This window comes from Podarcis bocagei, assembly GCF_964188305.1.
Source record: "Podarcis bocagei genome assembly, chromosome: 6".
In the NCBI taxonomy this organism is placed as follows: Eukaryota; Metazoa; Chordata; class Lepidosauria; order Squamata; family Lacertidae; genus Podarcis; species Podarcis bocagei.
In genome coordinates, this window is record NC_138130.1 from 25,556,066 (window position 1) to 25,580,012 (window position 23,947).

The following is a 23,947-nucleotide window of genomic DNA, read 5'->3' on the forward strand; positions in this document are numbered from 1 at the left end:
GAGAGAGAGAGAGAGAGAGAGAGAGAGAGAGACGATTGCCATCGCAGAACTCCAGTACTCAAAAGTTTGCTTGGCTGCCCACATGCTACCAACCTAGTTTAAAGGTTCTTGTATTAATTTACAAGACCCTTAACAATTTTGGACCAGGATACGCCAAGGACCTATATCCCTGTCCAATCACTGAGGTCTTTGGAAGAGTCAACATTAGTGTAGCTCTGGTGCACAGCTCATATCTACCAGGAGTTGTGTATTTACTGTTGTTGGCCCAATTTTATGGAACTCCCTCCCAGTTAAGGTCCAACAGGCCATGTCCCTACTTAACTTCTGGCGCCTACTGAAACCTTTTATTAAAAAAAATTCCAGCAGGCATTTTAATTTATGTTGGAGAGTATTGTAGTTAAGTGGTATACAAATACATAAATATTCACAATTTGCATATTGTTCATATTTCAGTTGTTCGGTCACATCAAGCATAAATGAAGGTTAGCAGTGGATGAAAACAGTGGTTCAGCCCTTAGTTTGGAGGTCTACTGTGGTTAGCCATAGCTTCCTCGATTTGCACACCATGGCAAACTACAATGATCTCAAACAATGAGAGGGAGGGTGGGGAGAAGAGCCCACCACCCCACAGGGTAAGGGCAGTGGGTAGTGGCAGCAACACCTCCTCCTTTGGCCAGTCCAGTTTCCCAGACTGTGGTTTGGCACCTACCTCTGTGATGTCTCAATATAACTACCTAAAACTCCATGGATAACTACCATGACAGAGATGGTTACACTACAGCTTCTCACCCTGAAATCTAGTTTTCTATGTGTGCAGGGGGGGGGTTAAGAAAGAGCAACAATATGGAGGCTTATCCGAATCATGTGATTCCTCACCTGTAGTCTGAAATGCAGCACTATAGTCATACGAGCCTCAACCCTCACCTAGATGTAATCCCACACAAGAGAAGACTCTTGGTAAAAGCTTGAACCAGTGACAGGCCCCCAGGGCCAATGCTGTCATTAGGCCAAAGAGGCAGCCGCTCAGGGCATCATCAGCATCATAATGTATTTATATCCCACCCACCTGGCTGGGTTTCCCCAGCCACTCTGCGCAACTCCCAACAGAATATTAAAAACATGATAAAACATCAAACATTAATAACTTCCCTAAAGACGGTTGCTTTCAGATGTCTTCTAAAAGTCATATAGTTGTTTATTTCCTTGATATCTGATGGGAGGGAGTTCCACAGGGTGGGGGCCACTACCGAGAAGGCCCTCTGCCTGGTTCCACAGAGGGGCACAAACCTCAGAGGGGCACAGTACTGACCTTTGAGAGGCACAGTTTTATACAGATTAGTTTTTGTCATTGCTTACAAATTTCTAATTATTTTAATTTTATATTTTGAAGAATTTTATCATTTCTACAATACATCTGTTTCTGACAATTTAGCATTCTTTTTTTTGGGGGGGTGCAAATAGTTGGTGCAAAATAGCTTGCCCATGGGGCAAAAATGCATTGCATGGGGCACAAAACAGCCTGACACTGGTACTGCAACACGCCCCCCCCCAAAAAAAAACCCCCACATATTTAAGACACCTAGAACTCCTTATGGTGGGGGAGGGAATTAGTCATGATTGAATTACACATTGTTAGTTTTGCAAATCAGGCATTGGAAAAAATGATTCCTCTATTCAGAGTTTTGGATGAAACTTTGGATTGCAAAGCAAAGAACAGAACAGGTGTTGACATTTATTCTACTACCTACTATTTTTCTATGTCAGCCTGTCTTCTTTTCAAGGTTGGCAACAGCTGAGGAATGCCACAGAAAGTCTAGCACTGTGTCATGTCTCAAAGAACTTATGCCTGCTTACAGAGTTCCTTTTCACTATTCCAACCACAAAGCATGCTCAGTTAACAATGAAGCTATTTATGCATTTTAGTAAACAAACACATGAAGTCACACGTCTCTCTATGTAGATTTTTTTCAATAAAAAAACCACCACGGAATCTGAACACATGCTACAGTCGCCCAACTTAGTTCAGAGCACATCGGCACAACGCCTCATTTAGCTGTTGCATCAGTGCAGCAACATAAAGAAAAATTAACTTTTGCCAGAACACATGGGGCATGGTGTTCCTCAACCATTGTTCTTCATCAAGCAAATATCAAAAGAATTCTTTTAGGTCCTTGCCAAGCATAGGGTAGGCCCTAGTTAGGTATGTGCTATATGCAGGTAATAAATTAGTTCTGTCACAAGTTAAGTATTTGGAGATTTAACGGTACACAATTCAGTCCCTCCCTTGTGGTAGTTTGATGCCAACAGCTTTCGTCCCCACAAGCAAAGTGTTGTATTTGAAAGAGAGTTGCGAACATCTAGGGCAGGCTTCCTCAACCTCAGCCCTCCAGATGTTTTTGGCCTACAACTCCCATGATCCCTAGCTAGCAGGACCAGTGGTCAGGGATGATGGGAACTGTAGTCTCAAAAGATCTGGAGGGCCGAGGTTGAGGAAATCTGGTCTAGGGCAAGGTTGATGAACCTTTTTGGCTCCAAGCTCACAAGTATGGGACCAGCTAGATCAGGGTTTCCCAAACTCAGGTTTCCAACTGGTTTTGGACTACAACTCCCATCATCCCTAGCTAGCAGGACCAGTGGTCAGGGATGATGGGAATAGTAGTCCAAAAACAGCTGGAGACCCAAGTCTGGCAAACCCTGAGCTAGATCAAGGACCGTGGCTAACATGTGATGGACACACCCAGATGTTGCTGCATTTCATCATTAATGTTCCATCATTACCATGACAGCTGGTGCTGAGAGGAGTTGTCTGGAGGACCACGCGTTAGCCACTCCTGAACTAGACCAAGATGGAAGTATTAAAAATCAATATAAAGAGAAGGCATTTGGGGATAAATATCAACTTTGCAATTAATTTCATGAATCACCAGCCCACACAGATTGCGACAAGCCTTCTTGTCTGCATACCTATGTTAGCCACTTGTGGCTAGCCTGAAAGAAGAAAAGATCCAACCACCCTCCAACTTGTTCTTGCAAATATCCTGCCTCCAGTTGCCAGGATAGAAATCTTAGTCACAGCAGGCAACGAGGCAAGTAGAAATTTGAAAGCCTAAATTACACACCCACTCTTACTCTCTGGAACCAAAACATTGCACGCAAAGGAGTTTCTCATCGGTACAGCTTTTGTAACTAAAAATGTGTATTATAGTGATATCTTCCGGGATAAACATTAAAAGCAATGGAAAGGAAAGGAAAGCACCACGTATAAATAGGGAAAAGTAGAATTCTCATTGAGAATACCAAAATCCCAACTCTGAAGAGCAGTTTGTTAATTTAGACAATTTACACACCGCTTATCATTTTTGGCAAAATCCCTAAGTGGTTTACGGAAATTGTAAAATCAAAATACAGAAAATACAACAAAGTAATACAAACAAAATATCAGCATATAATATATTGTAAAAATTCCATGATGTAGAACAACAAGTAAGCAATTCAACAGGATTACAGAGGTGCCCTCCAGCTATTGTTGGACTACAAATCCCATCATCCCTGACCTATTGCCCATGCTGACTAGGCTGATAAAAGCTGTAGTCCAATAACATCTGGAGGGAATTATGATGGCTACCTTTGCCGTTAACAGGATCACACTATTATATGGGATGCAAAGACTCACAATATGCGGTAACCAGTATGCCTCTACTTCAGGCTCCTATGTTCCCTTCTCCTCCTCCCATTTATGTGCTCCAACTTGCCCCAAGCAACAAATGATGGAACTATTTGTAGGCTATGAAGGGAAGCCCTGGGAACCTACAGCACAGTCGCAATGACCAAGCCATGATTCAGTGGTTACACATGAACATAGCTACTGGATTTTTAAAAAGTGGCGTGCCCTTTATTTACATACTTTCCAGCATAACCAACACACCCAATTCATCCATAAAACTTCCTCTGTTTTCCAACTGAGCAATTGATTTCCTAGGTAGAAATATTCTCTGAGAAAGTCAAAAGGGCATTTGTTACTGAAAATAAAATTATAATTATTACCTAGTAATACCTAGTGGAAGAGGAGTGGAGAACGTGTGGCACACTAGATATTGTTGGACTACAGCTCTCATGATCACCAAACACTGGCCATATTGGCTGGGGCTAATGGGAGCTGGAGTCTGAAAGACCACAGGTTCCCCATCCTCAACCTAGAAGTTTGGTATCTTGTATACATTCAGCAGAATATTGTACTATATTGTGCTTCTGGCTATGAAACCTCATTAACAGTAAGCACCTTATCTTGGAAGATGGAGCCAGTGTCAAGCAGTCTACGAATGAGAGAGAGGTTGTGCTCAGTTGTAACTCTTAACTATTGTATAGTGTAGGGAAAGGGAATCTGTGGCCCTCTAGATGTTCCTGGGACTCCAGCTCCCATCAGCCCCAGCCAGCATGGTCACTGAACAGTGATGATGGGAGTTGATGTTAGACAACACCTGGACAGGTTCTCCATCCCTGACTGAACTCTACTTGAACAAGCCTGAGTTCCATGCACACACCCACTCCCCTCTCTCCTATGGTGTCGTCACAATGAGATCACTTTGCATTTTCTCAGCTGTGGTTTGTCATTACATCCAGACTCCAACTAGACACAACTAGCATGTGTTGGTATTGTAATCCACCAACATCTGGCAGGCCACATGCTTTGTGGAGAAACAGGAGGATGGCGCAGATGGTCCAGAGGAACATTACATTACAAGACTGTACAGAACAAATTGTTCCCAGCGTACAGTAATCATTGAAGTTTAATGCTTACTCAAGTGAAGATTTGAAATATCCCAAAAAGATCCTGGAGGATTTAGACATTTCATCAGTTATTATATTTGAATAAGTCAAGATACTTCCTTATTCCAAACACTGCATCATTTTGTACATTAAATAAAAAGCAATGAGAAGACAAGATATATACTTGATCCAGGTCAAGATATTTGGCAATGAAATATAAATTGAGGTGGTCTTGAAAGGGAACAAAACATTGGGGTTTTGTCTTCCATGAAAACCCCACTTTCCTTAAAGTGATATATATCTTTGTGTTCTTTCCTATTCTTTTTAACATCTGCAATAAACTACCCATATTTATTACCACAACCAACACGTATTTTGGCATAGAATCTTGGCAAAAGTGACTGTTTGGCAAGAAGCTGGACTTGTGGTTCACTAAAGAAAAAGGAAAAACTCTTAAAAAGGTCATATTTCATGTGGATCATTCTTTATGACCATAAAGTAATTTGGCTTAAATAGAAGACAAACTATGATATCATCGTATACTAAATTGCATACAAAACACACCAAGTCAGATGACAGAAGAAAAAAATGCCAAAAAAAAGAGAGCATTCCCTGTATCTTCAAATTCCAGCTGCAGAGTAGCATTATTTATCAGAAAGAACAGCAAGAAGGCCTTAGGAATGATTGCTATTTGACACATCTAACTACACAACAACAAAAACCAATAAAACACATTACTATAAAAGACAGGATCCTTACTGTGTCCTATTCTAGAGATATATACAATTGAGATAAGATGCTTGATTGTCCAACCAAGCAGAATGAAATCTGTAAAAATTGGTCAGCATCACATTCTTAATTTGGTGTGATGCCGTAGCCCTGTTCTGTATACTTCACATCTAGGCCTGGCCCTGAATACTTCATAGAAGACTTTCTCCTTTACCTGCCTCTTGCTGGTCCTCAGTGGGCAAGACCACACCTGAGGCCTTCTCCACAGGGGCCCCTTCCTTGAACAAACTTCCTTTTTAATCAATAGTCCTCTTTGGTCAGCTCATTTCCTTTCAATCAGAAGAGCTTTTAGTTGCTAATACAGTGGTACCTCAGGTTACAGATGCTTCAGGTTACATACGCTTTGGGTTACAGACTCCACTAACCCAGAAATATTACCTCGGGTTAAGAACTTTGCTTCAGGATGAGAACAGAAATCGTGCAGTGGCGGCGTGGCAGCAGCAGGAGGCCCCATTAGCTAAAGTGGTGCTTCAGGTTAAGAACAGTTGCAAGTTAAGAATGGACCTCCAGAACAAATAAAGTACTTAACCCAAGGTACCACTGTACGGCAGAGCTGAGGATTTGGGGGCAAGGAAAGTTGCTAAGCATTCTCTGGCTGTTGTGACAACTCCTTGGCTGTTGTAGTTGTTGAGTTTTGATCAAAATGTTGCTGTGTATTGGATTTTAACTTTTGTGAGACACCTTGGGAGTGGGTGGATAGATTAGATTAGATTAGATTAGATAGATAGATATAGAAATTTAACATTTAAGTGTTGAGAATCAGGTCCTCCAAGAAGGGATACAGGAGCTACTGCTGTTTCAGGGCCCTCAGAGGTACCAGACTGTTCCAGCAGCTTTTTCTATTAGGGTGTGATATAAATGTAGTCCGGGGTGGGAGTGCCTTTTTGGCTGCACAGGCCAAATTTGGCACAGGCCAGATTATTGTCATCCATCTGACAATACTGTTGGGACTTCAAAGCACTTTGCAACGCACTGCTAAAATGGAGGCTTCCATACAAAATGATTTGCAAAAGGAGTTTGCATGAAATCCTGGCATACTGAGCAGGATTTGACCCACCACCACCACCCACTTTGAGTGGTTAAATCCAATCAGTTTCACAGCTGGGGAGAGGTGTGCTCAGTCCAAGTGAACAAGATTTAAAATGAGCAGGGGGGTTAAATCCTGTTGCTTTGTCTACATGACCCTGTTCTCTGTGGGGAACAGGCATGCGCAGCCAAAGCAGGGTTTAGCCCTCTTCTCCCAGGTGACATCAGCTGAGAGGCTGGGGGCATGTTTTGGGAGAAATGGCCTTGCAAGCCATCTTCGCCACCTCTGCTTTAAATAAATGGTTATTGCAGCTGTGATACTTAAATGAATGCTCCACCACGTCCTATGTACCCTTTTCATTCAGTACTGTCTTCAGAAATACCTTTCTACTTTGTCGTATTCCGACTTCCCCTTATGACAAAAACTAACATTTGACTGTATCCACTCACAGGACCCAATGACCAGGGATCATATACTCCTTCTTTTTTCATATCTGAAATGTAGCAGCCTTATTGCAGTTTTGTTCTTTTTTCTTTGTGGGCCACAATATGGTGGTAAATCACATATCACACCTGTTCTATAGATGGAGTTTGAATGTTAAGGTCTCGAGGGAGTCATTTCAGTCACTGGGCCATCCAACATGAAACATGTTTGATCGAATCTAGATGCCTTTGGTTGCTGACATTTTGAGACTCAATGTTATAAAATAGTTATTTGGAATTCTAGACGATGTATGGGAATTGTCCGTCCTTGTGATATATGGAAAGCGTTGGTGAGTTTCACTTCACATGCTGAAATAAATGCATTGTTTCTTACCAAGCAGGGGGGCAGGGATGACAAGGAAAGGTTTTGAACTTTGCACCGAAGAAAAAGATCCCCTTATTCCTTATGTTCAAAGAATAGATTTTTGTGTCCTACAGTTGTTGAATTTCTTGTTTCACTATTCAGCAGAGAACCTTATTTGCATTAAAAACCTCTTTCAATGCTTTAATCTAATGAGCAAGCTATGGGACGGCAGAAACCACAGGAGATACTCCTGAGTTTGGATAGCTGTTCATTGTTACAGAACTACAATAATTCTTCTTTCTTGCCTGGGTGGGAGATGGGGAGTTGTGTGGTATATGTTGAAAACCTCTGGCAAGGTACATAAATCTCCACCCCAATTTGAACCACACCCACCATAGCCCTTCCCAGTTCTGAAGTGAAGCAGCCCACTTTCACTCTCCCAAGAGAATGAGTGGAAAATTCCTATACCCGTGTCATTTGTTGCAAAGGTCTGAAGTCACAAAATTCATGTGGGCTTTTGGCACTGAGTGTATTAAATTGTGTATTAAGTCAGATATACAAATCTGATGCACAAATATTCAGCCATGTCTCCAGCCTGACCAGGGCCACGGGGAAATCCTCTACAGCAGGGACGTCCAACTTCCAAGGAACTGCGATCTACTCACACGATTAAAATCTGGAAGTGATCTACCCCTTTTTCTTGGTGTTCAGGTCAAAGTTGTTGAACTGTTTTTAGGGGGGAACGTCCAGCTTTTGGGGGGTTTCAGGTCTAAAAAATGAAAAAAGCCGCTCAGCGATAGATCAGCCTCACAGTGAAAACTCCATCTTACGTACTAGTGATCTAGAGGACAGGGGGAGGGGCAGGGCCGGATGGAGGATCCAGCGATCTACTGTAATCTACCAAAACGTCCCGGGGATCAACTAGTCAATCCCAATCGACCTGTTGGACATCCCTGCTCTACAGCATCCAACATTTATACATTACTGATGCCATATCTAAACAGCACAAGTCGTGTCCCACACGGTGCAAAAAAATTTCTGCATGCAGAGGCTCGAGCAGTCGATCTTCTCTTGTACGACATTTTGATTTACAGAATCTGGATCCAGACATAGATTGCAAACTAGGGCAATTGCTGCAGAATTGACACTATGTGTTCCTGACAGCCTACAACAGAGTGGCAGACACATATTGCAACAATGTCACAGTATCAAATCCAGTTGAGTTGCTACTAAGGTATATGAATTGCTATGGCTAGGTCATTCTTCTCCAAGGACAGATGTAGCTGGCAAACCAGTTCAAACTGGAAAAATATATTCCTGGCCAGAGCTTGGGTGTGCGTTATGCTTGGGTTTTTCTATGCCCCACTGAACCTATGTGGGTTTGGGCACGGTTTCAATAGACAGTGAAAAGGTAATGAAATTGCCCCAGTCTCACCTCTTCACTAAAACAAGAGGAATTAGGTCCACGGAAGGATTTCAGGCAAAGTTAAGGGCAGTGCATTGTTTTGCCTTTAAATCAAATGCCACCAACGGTATTTTAAAATGTCATTTCTGCCAGGCACAGTACACTTGCAACTCTTGAATACAAGCACAGAATGGCAGTAACCATTAAGTGAGATGCTAATAGTCCTTATTTGGATTGCAGCACACTGTTGTCTTCTTTTAATTCTCAAACTATTAAAACAATCCATATTAAATTAGATTACAAGTTATAATATGCTAATTGCCACCAGCAGCCATTTAATCAAAAGCATAATGCATTCTTTTGTGAAGCTCTTGTACAAAATATCAACAGTCTTCATGTTTAATTAAAGAGGGGGGGGGGAGTTGAACATTTGAAACCTTTGAAGAAACATCTTCTCATTATAGCCAGAAGAGACCTCTTTTGCAAGTTTAAAGTGCAAAGCAAGTTTAGAGCGCCATTCCTACTACGAGCAGAATGAAATTGATGCCGGCCGGCCTAGGTCAATGGCAATCTGGAAAATTAGGCCAATGGTCTGGATTTAAGCACAGCTAATTGTGGAAACCTTGTAGCTAAAGACCCATTTTCTCATGTCCTGACTCAGATGGCAGAGAGCACAGATCTGTGGGGAGACATACATTCAGACTGAATGCTAATCCAACCAAATTAACTCTCCGCCCCTCTTTTTGTCTTTTGCTTCAAGATTCAGGAATGAGATGAAAGGGGAGAAATTAGTCGGTTGCATTGTCAATTTAGTTAAGCAGCTCATTAATAAATTTAGTTAAGTGATGATAAGATTTATATTGATTAAGAGCTGGAAATAAAAGCCTTCAAGCCTGGGGAGAGAGCAGGCACTGGGTGGGCCAGATCGTTATGTCACCCCACCCACTGTAGGTCAGGTTTGACAGGTGAGCTTTTTGACATCAGGTGAGCTTTTCTGTCCACAAGGGTCTTCCAAAACCCCTTTCAACCCCTTTCAATGCATTGTTTTGTGGAGTATTTGAATGGGGTTTCTGCATATCTGAGACTGGTGTTCTTGCAAAAAAAAAAAAAATTGTGAAAATACCAACATCAATGCAGGATTTAACCCTAGCCTCCTGCCCTGAAGTCTTCAATACATTCATTAGATGGTGAAGAGATGAATTGACACCTAGGGGAAGTTTGAGATAGGAAATCACCACAGTTCAAGCCTTACCATGGTGTGAATTACTGTCCCAAGACTAGCCAATTCAGGAGCAGGCACACTCATTTGTCCATGTGAAAGTACTTCAATGTGGGGAGGAGAGCATATTATGCTTTGCTGTTTTGCAGAGGTAGCGTTGCACTTAAACAGCCCATCAGTGTTTAAAGTTAGAGGACAACAGAGCAGTTAGAACTTTAGAAATCACAGCTGCAAAATTACATTTCAAAGACGGGCTTCTGTACCATAAACCACTCACATCATTCAGCCAACTTCCCTAGGTTCTCACCACTAAAATCATAGAATTGTAGATTTGGAAGGGACCCAACTGGTCATCTATTCCAACCCTCCTGCAATGCAGGAATTAAGAGTGCACATCCTTTATAAGGCTCAAGCTACCTGTAGCTGTCATGTTTTTAAAAAACAACAACATCTCCCTGCGCTTCAGTATATCTGAACGAGCACAAGCTGTCACCCACTTCTGTGCAAAACGGTCCTATCTGACCATTTTCTTTACCCCTTCCTGAGCTCCACCTGCACCACCCATTGCCTCTGAGAAGAGGAAAAGGGGTGGGATGGTGGGCTGAGCAAAGAAGAGTCCTTTCTGGCTTCCCCTTAGTTAGAAGAAAAGAAAGATCCTGAACATGCTTGGAAGCAGTGCTATTTTTCTAGAAAAAGAGGTGCCAGAACTCACCCTTGTTCTCTTATGATGGCAATGGCGCCACCTGAGAGGTGCCAGAATTGAGAGCCTAGGACTTGCCAATCAGAAGGCTGGCAGTTCGAATCCCCGTGATTGGGTGAGCTCCTATTGGTAGGTCCCTGCTCCTGCCAACCTAGCAGTTCGAAAGCACATCAAAGTGCAAGTAGATAAATAGGTACCGCTCTGGCGGGAAGGTAAACGGCATTTCTGTGCGCTGCTCTGGTTCACCAGAAGCGGCTTAGTCATGCTGGCCACATGACCCGGAAGCTGTACGCCGGCTCCCTCAGCCAATAAAGTGAGATGAGCGCCGCAACCCCAGAGTCAGCCACGACTGGACCTAATGGTCAGGGGTCCCTTTACCTTTTAAGTTCCAGCTGCACAAAAAAGCCCTGCTTAGGAGTGTCATTTCTGTATGGGAAGCCTGGGATTTGAAGTTTCTGATGCTTCCTAATTCCAGAAAGCTACCGAGAAATGTTTTTCAACTAACCGGAGTTTGCCCATCACTGTAGCAAAGCAAGTCCAGTCTGCTGCTGCTGCTGCAACAATAACAACAACAAGGTGCCATTGTGAAATTGGGACAGGACTAGGAAATATGACTACTGTGAAACAAGTTTGCTCTTGCTCCATCATAACTAGCACTAGGACCGGAGGCCATTTGTCAGACAGTTCAGTCACGTCACCGCGGTTCTTTCCGAAATGCCCGTGGATTTTGAACAAAGCCATGGCAATAAAAATGACAGAGTTAAGTCATTATTATGATCATGAAGTTGGTCCCTAATGTGAAATGCACACAAAAGAGTTTGGACACTTTGGATTAATGGAAAGCCAGCAAGACCTCCATCTCCCAGCTGTTTCCATCGTTATTCCTCAACGTGCCGAGGCTGCTTGAGATCGTTTCTCCTTTGCCTCATTCAGTTTTTCATCTAGTAACTCATTCCACATGCTTGTTACCAAGAGCAGAAAGCAGGAGAGAAGTCCTATCAAATTCTCTCCTATAAAGCAGATTTCTTGGTAAGCACCAAACATAGGGCCTGTAATAAGTGAAACCGTTCATCAAAACACACCGTGACTGAATGAGATATGTTACACAATGCTGTTTGGAACACATACAAAATGATATAAGTAAGCCTAGATAATGGGGATCATTTTCCTTGTTGCTATTAGGATGCAGGCCTGGTTTTGGGTGTGTGTGTGTGTGTGTGTGTGTGTGTGTGTGTGTGTTTGTTTTACATCTCCTCTCTATTTCTTGATGACAATAAAATGTACCCAGGGCAATATGATTCATGCTATTATATGCAGATTGCAACCTCGTTTTTTATTATTAAAAGAAAAACCACCTGGGATTTAGGTTTCTCCACATTCTGAATCTGTAAGGTCGCATCCTTGATTTTGCTGCTCCCAAAAGAAAGGGCATTGGAAACAGAGCAGCTCTACAATGTCACCATTTGCGTTAGAGGACAGAAGAAAATTTCTCCTCTCCTCTTCCAGATATAGCCTGTTCCTTGCTTCCTTTACCCGCAGTCCCTCCCCGTTGGAGTCCCTGGATGCATTTATCATGTTTATTAAAAGCATTGCCTTCAGCGTGGAACTGCCCTTCCTGGGTCCCCTCTGATTCAGGGAGTAAATTTTATACAGAAACTTAAAAGGAGAAAGAAAGTGACGACGGTTAGAATAAACACACACACCGAAAACGGCTTGGGAGCCGAGGTAAAAGATGATCTTTTAACTGCATGGATTTTTATAGGGACAGAGAAGACAAGACAAGGGAACGCCTACAGCCCTTAGCTGAAAGAGCAGTGTTTGTAAAGCTTGTGTTGCACCAGCCTTTCCCAACCTGCATATGTTCAACTCCAGCTCCCATTAACCCCCCATACAGCATGGCCAGTGGCCCCGAGTTGATGGGAACCACGTCTGGAGGGCATCTGGTTAGAGAAGGCTACATTACCCAATAAAGATTCTTCGCCAAGATCAACCAGACTTTTTGAGTACATGTCTGAGACAGTAAACAGGAGCCCATTTAGCTCACTTATACTTGCATCATCATCATCAAACAGTAACACAGTTTCCTAGACTGCATTGCTCCAGGCTTCGGCATACCCTCCAACATTTCACTGTCGAAAAGAGAGACTTATGAAATCGCAACACCCCTGTTTTCATAACAAGGATCCCTCTTTCTGACAATTACCTTGTTTCTGCCATCAATCATTGAGAAATGTCTCTCAGCACCTGCAGGGCATGGCAGTGGAAGGCTGTGCACCTCAAAGTGCCTTAACATACCTGTGCATTCTTCAGCATTTTGAACATTCTAGAATTCGTAAAACATTTTTTTTAAGAGCTCGACTTTGCTCTTCAGCTGCCCGGGTTTTTATTACTTTTCTCCCATATTTTGCTGCCATCTAAAACCAGCAAATAAATGTATTTATATATTTCGCTGTGATTAAGCTTTTGTTCACACTTTTATATAATGCCCTGGTGAAGGGCAGTAAGTGTGTGTGTGTGTAAAGATGTATGGAAGTGAGAGATGGACCATAAAGAAAGCTGATGCTTTTGAATTACAGTGGTGCCTCGCAAGACGAAAAGAATCCATTCTGTGATTCTCTTTGTCTAGCGGTTTTTTCGTCTTGCGAAGCAAGCCCATTGACAGATTAGCGGATTAGTGCTATTAGTGCTATTAGCGGCTTTTAGCGGCTTTTAGCGGCTTTTAGCGGCTTATCGGCTGATCGGATCAGCTGATAAGCGGCTTAGCAGCTTAGAAAAAGGGGGGAGGGGAAAAACCCGCAGGAACTCGCAAGACATTGTCGTCTTGCGAAGCAAGCCCATAGGAAATTCGTCTAGCGAAGCACCTCCAAAACGGAAAACTCTTTCGTCTAGCGAGTTTTCCGTCTTGCGAGGCATTCGTCTTGCGGGGCACCACTGTATGGTGCTGGAGGAGACTCTTGAGAGTCCCATGGACTGCAAGAAGATCAAACCTCTCCATTCTTAAGGAAATCAGCCCTGAGTGCTCACTGGAAGGACAGATCATGAAGCTGAGGCTCCAATACTTTGGCCACCTCATGAGAAGAGAAGACTCCCTGGAAAAGACCCTGATGTTAGGAAAGAAGGGGACGGCAGAGGACAAGATGGTTGGACAGTGTTCTCGAAGCTACCAGCATGAGTTTGACCAAACTGCGGGAGGCAGTGGAAGACAGGAGTGCCTGGTGTGCTCTGGTCCATGGGGTCACGAAGAGTCGGGCACAACTAAACAACTAAACAACAAAGATCCAACCTTTACTCAAATTTAGAGACTCCCAGACATTGGAAGTCATAATTGGATGAATCCAGTTTTTGTCATCTTCCAAGCTGGTGCACACCCCCACACAGCAAGAAACACATGCCACCTTCATGTGGTCAGCACATGAAACATGCACATAACTGGTTTGTTGCACATTAGACTTTGATTTGTTTTCCCCACCCCGCGAGTTTACCATGCTAGTGAATTAAATTTCTGGACCTGGACCTCTAGAATTCATCCCATCCCATTATAATATTTCCATGTACAGAATTGGCTTCACTTCTGTCTTTAAAAGAACAAAGAACTCCCCCATATCCTTTTCTTCTGCTGCTGAAACATGCTTCGATGGATGGATGAATTCAGACTGCAGTGGCTGTACAAATGGGGGTGGCTTGGGTGTGTGTCTTTTTTAACAAACTGTACAAGTGCAGGCCTTTCCCCCTCTAAGAAAATGCTGTGATTTTAACATTATGCAAGATTGCCAAAGAGGGAGTATTCTTATGTTAATTGCCCATTCCAGCCCATTCAGAAGCAGAAAAACCATTTCGAACAGTGCAGAAGTTGAGCTGTTAATGATTTGTGTTAAGTCAGAGTTTAAAAACCGTAATAAGCTGCTCCAAGAAGCTTTTAAAAAAATTATCTATTTTATATTACCAGTCCCGAGAGAGCACTTTAAGGTAAGGGGGAACTGCCATGTTAATACCAAGTATAAACATTTTGGGAATTATTACCTATGCCACAGGGCAGCTGGATGCAGATTCTCGCCAAGTGGAGGTCTAATTTACTGTCAGTGTTATTTCTGACATCCGAGAGCTTGTGAATAAGTTTCTTTCCTCGGGGAAAGAAACAGATTACTTTTCACAAGCACATCAACGGAAGTAATGGCAATGTTGGAATTTGAGAGAGTCAGAATAGAGACTGAAGCTGGGATTCTAAAGTAGGCTTGGTACATGGTCCCACAAGTGGTTTAGTTTATCACAAAATATGTGTCACTGGAAATGGGAGCACCAGATTATTTTTTCGTTACAGAAGGGAAAGCATCATTGTTTTGCTGTGAGAGTGTTCAGAGCCTAGGCATGAAAGTAGAATCAGAAAAGGATCCCTACGTTTCAGAAAACTACCATCCTGATCATGGCTGGGGAGCGCGGGGTATTATTATTATTATTATTATTATTATTATTATTATTATTAAAAGCAGAAACTATACAGAGCATGTTGGTTCATCCTCTAAACAGAACAAAAATGCTTATCGGATAATATCTCAAATCATTGTGTGTGAAAAAGAAATTCCCTCTCAGAGAGAAGGTCCTTCATACATGATCATCTGCATGCAGCCCAGCTCTTCAAGGAACAATACACACTCTTGGAAGTAAATTCAACGTTGCCTTGTCAACATATGGTCTATGTCAGGTGTGGGGAATCTTTGGCCCGCCAGATGTTGCTGATCAACAACTCCCAACATCCCTGGCCACTGGTCATGCTAGCTGGGTTTGATGGGAGTTGAATTACAATGGCATCTGGAGAGCCCAAAGTTCCCCACATCTGGTCTGTGCACCTACCCTTCGTCTTCTGATAGAGATGGTTGCTGCAGAAGGCTGCTTATCCTTCAAACACATAAATTAGTAGGATTCAGAAGCTTGTTCCCTTGGGAGAGGGATTGATTGTTAAGCCACTCTGGGAATTGTAGCTCTGGGGAGTGGGAAGAATGGTCTCTTGCCAGCACCCTTAGCAAACTATGGTTCCTAATATTCTTTGGGGGGAGCCATGATTGTTTAAAATAATATAGCGCTGCTTTAAATGCACAGTGCAGATGGATCCAAAGAAAACATAATGAGGCTATGCTGGGAGGCCACATACACCCAGGCCAAAAACAGGAGAGTGAGGAGTTTGCATGCCTCCCAATATTCTTATGGGGTCCAACATTTAAATAATTACCTTTAAGCACATGGAGAGATTTAACTGAAAGGGAGGGGGACAATCAGTGCAGCTGTAAAATGCTTTATAATGTTACTAAAGCAACGCAGAAGATGATTGCACTTTGCAGCCTTTTCTTCCTTAAAAAAAAAATAATCAGCAGAAACAAATCTTGGTCCATCTGTTCATTAGTTTGGATGAACTGACACCTAATGCTCTCCGCTCATCCACTGAAACTCTGCAATCAGCTCATCAAATGAGATTAGGAGGTTGCGCTCGCATTTGTAGAATGTCTGCACATTCCCATTGACTGCCATGGGATCGAGCTTCTTGGGATTTCGGCAACTTTCACCTCAGAAACAGCTTAATCAATAACAGAAGCGCATGCAGCCAGTTCGTTACGTTAGGGGAAATGCAATTTGAAAAAGTGGGGAAAGACGACATAATGGGATGAACAGCTGCCATGCAAATGGCACATCTGATTCCCGTTATAATTGATTCTCAGCAAGAAAAGGGAAAAAATGCAACCCTCTGTGAAATATTGCCAACTTTTTAGGACTGGGAAAAGCAGAAGACTGACTTGTAACACAGAGAATTTTTTGGCGAATCTAGTGCAGCAATAAAAAAGCATACAGAGTTTGTTGGACTCCAATTCCCTTCAGTCCTTGCCAGTATGGCCGATCCATAGGAAAGATGGGGAGTTGTAATACAGCATCATCTAGAGGGCCAAAGATTCCCCACCTCTGTGAGCTAGCGCCTTCCACTTGCTGCCATTCTTATAAAGAACACCAGGCAAGGTGGACCATGGTCGGCAATCAAGGTGTCTATAGTAAGGAGCATTTCCACTCCCAGTGTTCAGCCCAGACCCTGAGATCCAGCTCCGAGGGCCTTCTGGCGGTTCCCTCACTACAGAAAGTGAAGTTATAGGGAACTGGACAGTGGCCATTCTCAACAGTTGTGCCCGCCCTGTGGAATGTCCTTCCATCAGATATCAAGGAAATAAACATCTCTCTGACTTTTAGAAGACGTCTGAAGGCAGCCCTGTATAGGGGAGTTTTTAATGTTTGATGTTGTATTGTGTTTTCATATTTTGCTGGGAGCTGCCCAGAGTGGCTGGGGCAACCCAGTCAGATGGGCTGCAGGTATATTATTATTATTATTATTATTATTATTATTATTATTATTATTATTATTATGCCAGGAAATGCACACTCAAGATCATTCAGCACAGATAATGATAAACTTTATTTACTAGGCTTTTACATTTGTAGGGTTGGTATTCTCATCCCATCAGTGCACGGATTACTGCTAGAACAATGGGACTTCCTTCCCCTGCACTGTCCTCATGAACCCACAATCTTTTTCAGAGGACTGGGGGAACACCTAGAACAAATTTAGTACGGCGTGAGGTGAAGTGGTGGGAGTTCCATTGCACAATAATAAACCTATCTGAAAAGTACCAGAACTGAGTTCTGGCAAATTCCAGCTGACGAAAGCCCTGAATAAATCCTTGCACTTGTAGGACTACTTAGTTAGCACTATGTGAAATACAACCCTTGCTTTGCACATTTCAAACACACATCAGTGAACCCCACATATTCTAGTTAAGAAAAGAAGCACAGTCATCATGCTACCTAAGACTGAAACAGGTTCATTCCTGTTTTAGAGCAGACCACACATGCATGAAATTCAGTTTTATGCCTTAGCACAATGTTTCCTAACCTGGTGCCCTCCAGATGGTTTAGACTGCAACTCCCATTATCCTGGTGGGGGCTGAAGTCGAAAGAATTCAGAGGACAATCAGATTAAGGATGTCTAATCGACTCAGTTGTCTTGGAGCAGGCTTCCTCAACCTTGGCCCTCCAGATGTTTTTGGTCTACAACTCCCATGATCCCTAACTAGCAGGACCAGTGGTCAGGGATGATGAGAATTGTAGTCTCAAAACATCTGGAGAGCCAAGGTTGAGGAAGCCTGTCTTGGAGGTTTGAAGCCCTCTTCAAATACACATACAAGATTTGCCTTGTGCAACTGCAACACGTCTAGAAAAGTTGCAGAAGACTTTAGCCCAGATTTTTTTGTGTGTGGAGGGAGCAAATGCATGTGTTTCCTCCTCCCTCCCCACATTCCCAACTACAAAAATAGACTCGGTTGCTCGTGAATGCTTAAAGACGGCAGTCCTGCCAGGAAAATTAGCACGGCACATTTCATACACAAGGACTGCCTTGCAAGACTCTGTGTGATAAATTGAGTTCAGCAACTCTCTTGAAAGCCATATCCTAAGATCCTTCAAGGCTCTGGTATTTGCCGTCCTTCGGCACATGTGCACTTGATGAGTTCGAGACACATTACACTGCCTTGCAGTTGCAGCCCTGGGAAACCAACAGTGATACAAAGCTCAGTCTTAGCCCTATGAAGACAACTGTAAAAACATCCATTGTCGTAAATACCACCATTGAGGAACAAGAGGGAATCATCTGGGTTGCTGTGGACACAAAGGCAGGAGGGAAGCAATTTATATAATTGTTCCCTCCTGCCTCAGGTGTACATGTCAGTGAAGAAACATCCACTTGGACTCTAGGGCTCAACATACCATACGCCAACGCCTTGGGTTACTGCCAACTGCACAGTTTAAGACAAATAATATGTTAAGACATTGTTGTTCGGTTAGGTTTTGGAGGAGAATCTGTGCACATGGTCAAGGTGATCGTCTCAGAAGCTGTGGACTGAAAGGGACGAAAACTTTGGTCAAGGAGTCTCTGGCTAATGGCTGAATCAGGTCTGAATATTTGTCTTAAGGGCAGAATTGTCTCTGTCAGCATGGACCCTGCTGGAATGGTGAGAAACAGAAGACTTGGCAATGCTTTAGTCAAGCTGAGATCATGTACCAGAGTGACAAAGATACAAGGCTCATTAGCAGCTCTGAATGACCCTCATAAGACCTTGTATACTCCAATAAAGCTTGAGATCACATCAGCCCTCTAACAATAGAAACCTGTTTCTAGGGTGTTTACCATATGACCTGTTATTTACCAATACAGAAAAAAGTTGTGACTGTAGGGGGAATTAAAGGAACCAATCAGTGAGCAGGAAAAATGTTTCTGGGACATTGAGGAACAAAGAGAAAGGCAGTTTCTTCTCATATATTTATCTCTATGTCACACAAGCAGCTTTTTCTAATGCAGGCATCCCCAACCTTTGACCCTCCAGATGTTTTGGACTACAATTCCCATCATCCTTGACCACTGATCCTGTTAGCTAGGGATCATGGGAATTGTAGGCCAAAGCATCTGGAGGGCTGCAGCTTGGGGGTGCCTGTTCTAATGTATTTTTGTGCTACGACTTCTCCTTTCTGTGACACACACACAAAGAGAGAAGAAAACTTTGCTTTTAAATTCTTACTTCTTGAAATAATTTTACACTGGGTTGCGTTTTTCTGTGCTGAGTTTTCCATATCTATTTTTGTACAGCTCTGATTGTTTCGTTCCCAGATGAGATTCAAACTTCAATATTTTATTTTTAAACATTTTTTTCTTTCATTTTTACCTGGACTAGTTTTCTGTTTGTATTTTCCTGGATCCTGTACCCCTAACATCAGATAGATCTCAAGCAGCATGCATCAAATACACAGCAGCCCTATTCCTGGGATTTCACTCTTTGCAAACATGTTTTAGCCTCTCAGGTCCTATTTTGTCACCAATCTCTTCCCAACCTCTGAACCTCATTTTCAGACACAACTCAGTCAAAGTTACAGATATCTACAATTCATTTCCATGCATATTATCATAACACGTGGAACATAACTTGCCCATCTAGAAATATACTATTGTGCCTCCTTCGGGAGTAGGCCCCACTCAATGGGAGTTATTTCTGCATAAAACATTCACTGGAATAGCCTGTTAATCCTTGTTAATTTTGGCGGAAGAGATCCCAACATAACTCGCCCACTGGCTGTTGGCTTCCTCAAGATCACATTTGAAAGGACATAGAACAGCTGATAGTTACAACTGAAAATATAACATGTAAGAAAACAATTACCACTTAGTGGTGATAATAATAATAATAATACAAAAGGAAGCAAGACTATATACAGAATATAAATAACAACAATGCACGTGAATTATAAGGATAACTATTCTCTTAATATTTGTCATTCAAAGAAAAAACCCACAAACAAATAAAAATTGGCCATCATTCTATAAGTCTATTTATTTGTCCATTTTCTTCTCTGCTATAATAGGTGAGTTTCAGTGGTGTAACAATGTTCCAGATTTTTCCAGACCCATCCAGAATCGGTGGTGCTGTTTTCTTCTTTGAAGTTTTAGTAATAAACTTGTTAACAGCTACCAAATTAGCTATTACGGTCTCCAAGTCTGTCCAATACTATATATTTCAAATAATTCAGTAACAACACTTTGGGGTCATCCAGTCATCATAGAAATGCATTTCTGGATAGTGGTTGAGTAATTTTGAATTACTGAGCAAGTCCAAAATACTGTATATATAAACTCTCTGTCAAGCAGTTGCTATATCTCCAACATTTATCCTGTGCAGTTCTATATATTTTTGCAAATCTGTATGGGGTTAACCACCATTTATATTAGATCTTATCAAGGATATTGCTTTAAGTATCCAGATATAATGCCCAAATCATCTCCATTCTTCCAAAGTTAACTCTTACTGCTCCCTTGCTCATTTTCTTACGAATATCAAAATTTTAGACTATATCTTAGTAATGATACCTTTCTTACAATTAAATGTTTGCAAAGTTTTGAATTCAGTGCCCTCTCTTACAGCACTATTTCCTTTACAAATGTAATACTGCCTCTCTTCTTTGAAAATATTGATATAATTGTGGCCAAATACCACCCTTCATATCAATAACTTCTATATGTGATTTTATTCTTTGCCTAGATTGTCGGCAAACAAACCAGATAGCTAGCAAGTAACGAATGAGTCTTAAGACAACTCACTTCAATTCCTTCATTCCCATTTCTCTTGATTAGTGGTAATGGATGGCAAAGAGGGTTATCACCAGATGTTCCTTCTTTCCAGGAGAGTTATCCTTAGTCCAGAACGCCACGACTCAGAAGAACAAGCATGACAAATCTCATGTCCTTTGGAAGTTTTAATCTGGCAGCAATCCTATTGTGCTTATAGTCTTGCCCTTTGCTCACTTTTAAAGCATCTTACCCCAACCCAATAAAAAATGTGCTTCTAATAAACAATAATGCCTCATGCATTTTAATGACATGGGCCATGTTATGGATTCATCTTTTGCCAAACTTCAGTATTTACCTCAAAGCTATTTCGCTACGTTTGAATTTTTATTTTATACTGTGCGAATGCAATAAATAAGGCATCTTCCAAAACAAAACAAAGATTTGGCAGAACAAAGAGGCATCTACTTTGGATACGTCAAGCCGTGCACTCTTGTAACTGTCTGTTATTTATTTTAGCAAGGTCTGCCTGGGAGATGGCGTCTTAAGCAAACTATGGCTAAAGTCAGTTCATCATCCTTTGGGGGAGGTGGGGGTGAGAATATTCAGCTTTAGTGCAGTCTGAATACATCTCTCTCTGAGCTTAAGGCTTCGATCCTATGCATCCACTCCAAAAAGTATGCCGCATGGACCAAAGTGGGGCTTACATCTGAGCAGATGGGCACCAGTTAGCACTGCAAGTTCTAATTAGACCAAGAAAGAGGACAGGGCTACTATCAAAATGTGAGCTAGCCTAGGCTGCAATGGCTCCCATTCAGTCCTATGGACCAAGTTAACTGAGTGATTAATGAGACAGTTGCTGCTCCCAATAGGGACATAGCTAGTACACTACTGCGATGATGATCCTCAACGTGCAGCTTTTACTTTTTTCCATATCAGTTAATGGCCGTCACTTATTCTTAGAAAACACAGTAATGTCCAGTACTTGGAGGAAGAAGCTCTTTGCAGAGAGTCCCCCACGAATCCAAAGTGATTCACTCTCCACCAAGAGGAATCCAATAGGACCTTATGGAAACATTGATGTTATATTGCTATATTATTATACAATTCCTTACAAAGAACATGGTTGACAGGTCCCTATTCAAAGGTGCTTCTAGTCTGATAATAGGTTCAAGGGTCAGAAAGGTTAAGGGGATAAAGCCTTTTGTTGAGAAACGAACAAAAGTCCTTGCACAGAGCTTTTGATGATGCCGCTACTTACGTGACTTCCTCCCACGGCCAGCCCACTCATGAGGCCAGGTGAGGCGACTGACTCATGCAGCAGGATCCACAGGGGCAGCAGAGCCCAATGCAGATATTTATCCCTGCTGCCTTGTCCCCTAGATCTTTACTCATCCGTTTTTCCCTGTCAGGGAAGGAGACTCAATTGTGCGGTTTGCCTCAGGCGTCAAAATGTCTTGGGCCAACCCTGACCCTACCCTACGTGTTTGACATTGTGATTACTGTATATATGGATGATATATGTGGATAGCAGGAGTGCTATAAATGGACTAAATATGGACCATGGGGATGCCTGGTAAATTGCATCCCCTCCAACATTTCTCCGATGAAAACGGAGATGTCCTAAGAAAAAGCAGGACATTCCGGGATCAAATCAGAAACCAGGATGGCTTCTGTAAATCCAGGGCTGTCCCTGGAAAATAGGAACACTTGGAGGGTCTGAAATTGTGCTCCTTCTCCCTCTCCTATATAACATAAATCCTGCAATTTAAGTTATCCCAAACACGGAAGAAAGAATGCGGGGTAATCTGTGCTGTTGTAACCAAGCTTTCAAGGACACAAACCCCACTTACATGATAAGGCAAGCTTCAGGTTTGCTTTGATCTACAAAGAGCCGAGTTGTAAGGAGCGCTTCTGCTCCCTGCTTAAGAAACCAAGAACTCCTTTTGCTGCATTATGTATAACATCATTACAGACAAGGTACAAGTCAAGAGCAAATGGTTCACGTATTCCACTTGCATACTAAAGCAGCCCTGGGACTAGAAGCTGCATTTAGGTGCTGTATTACACAGCTCTCTTTTTAAGAGTACCACTTAGGTCCTTTTTCGCATTTGCCAAGGAAGGAAGGTCTTTCGTCTTTAAGTTTTCCAAATGTAAAAGTTTCCCTTCCCCGGAGACAAGGGTATGTAGGTGAAGGAGACTGGCACTGAATGTTGCTTGCAAGGCAGTAGGCAGTGATGAAGCTCCTTATCAATAGTGATCCCAACCTGAGGGCAAGCGCTATCCATATCGTAGAAGAACAGATAGCATGGCACAATTACAGCTAATGAGCCAGAAGCCAAGAGTGCAAAATACAATTTAGTTTATTGGCCTAGGGGGGGAAATGCTTTGCTATACTTGTGGGAATTCCAAATACAGCTCTACTGCAAAGAAATAATTTGAAAGGGGGTAGTAACCATGCAGGCTGAGTACAAACCTGACATGAACATCTTAAACATGTTTACTCAAGATTTAATTTTTATTTTTGTGGAATCTGTTTCCAGCAAGTGCGTTTAGATTTGCAGTCAAACTCAAATAAATCCAGTGGACCATACTTGGAGATAAACATACATTAAGAACTGGCTGTTGGGTGATGCAGAGATTACCGTAAATCTACTATTCAAAACCCACCCACTTGCTCTAAAATATGTAGCTCTTAATCTCTCAACTCTTACATCTGTTGGCAAAAGCACTAGCGCTCTGGGCAAGTGGTAAAGCCGCATATCACGAACAGGAAAACTAACTGTTGGTTATACAAAGTTTAGATTATTATTATTATTATTATTATTATTATTATTATTATTATTATTAATACCCCGCCCATCTGGCTGAGTTTCCCCAGCCACTCTGGGCGGCTCACAATCAAGTGTTAAAAACAGTACAGCTTTAAATATTAAAAACTTCCCTGAACAGGGCTGCCTTAAGATGTCTTCTGAATGTCAGGTAGCTGTTTATATCTTTGACTTCTGATGGGAGGGTGTTCCACCGGGCGGGCGCCACCACCGAGAAGGCCCTCTGCCTGGTTCCCTGTAACTTGGCTTCTCGCAGTGAGAGAACCCCCAGAAGGCCCTTGG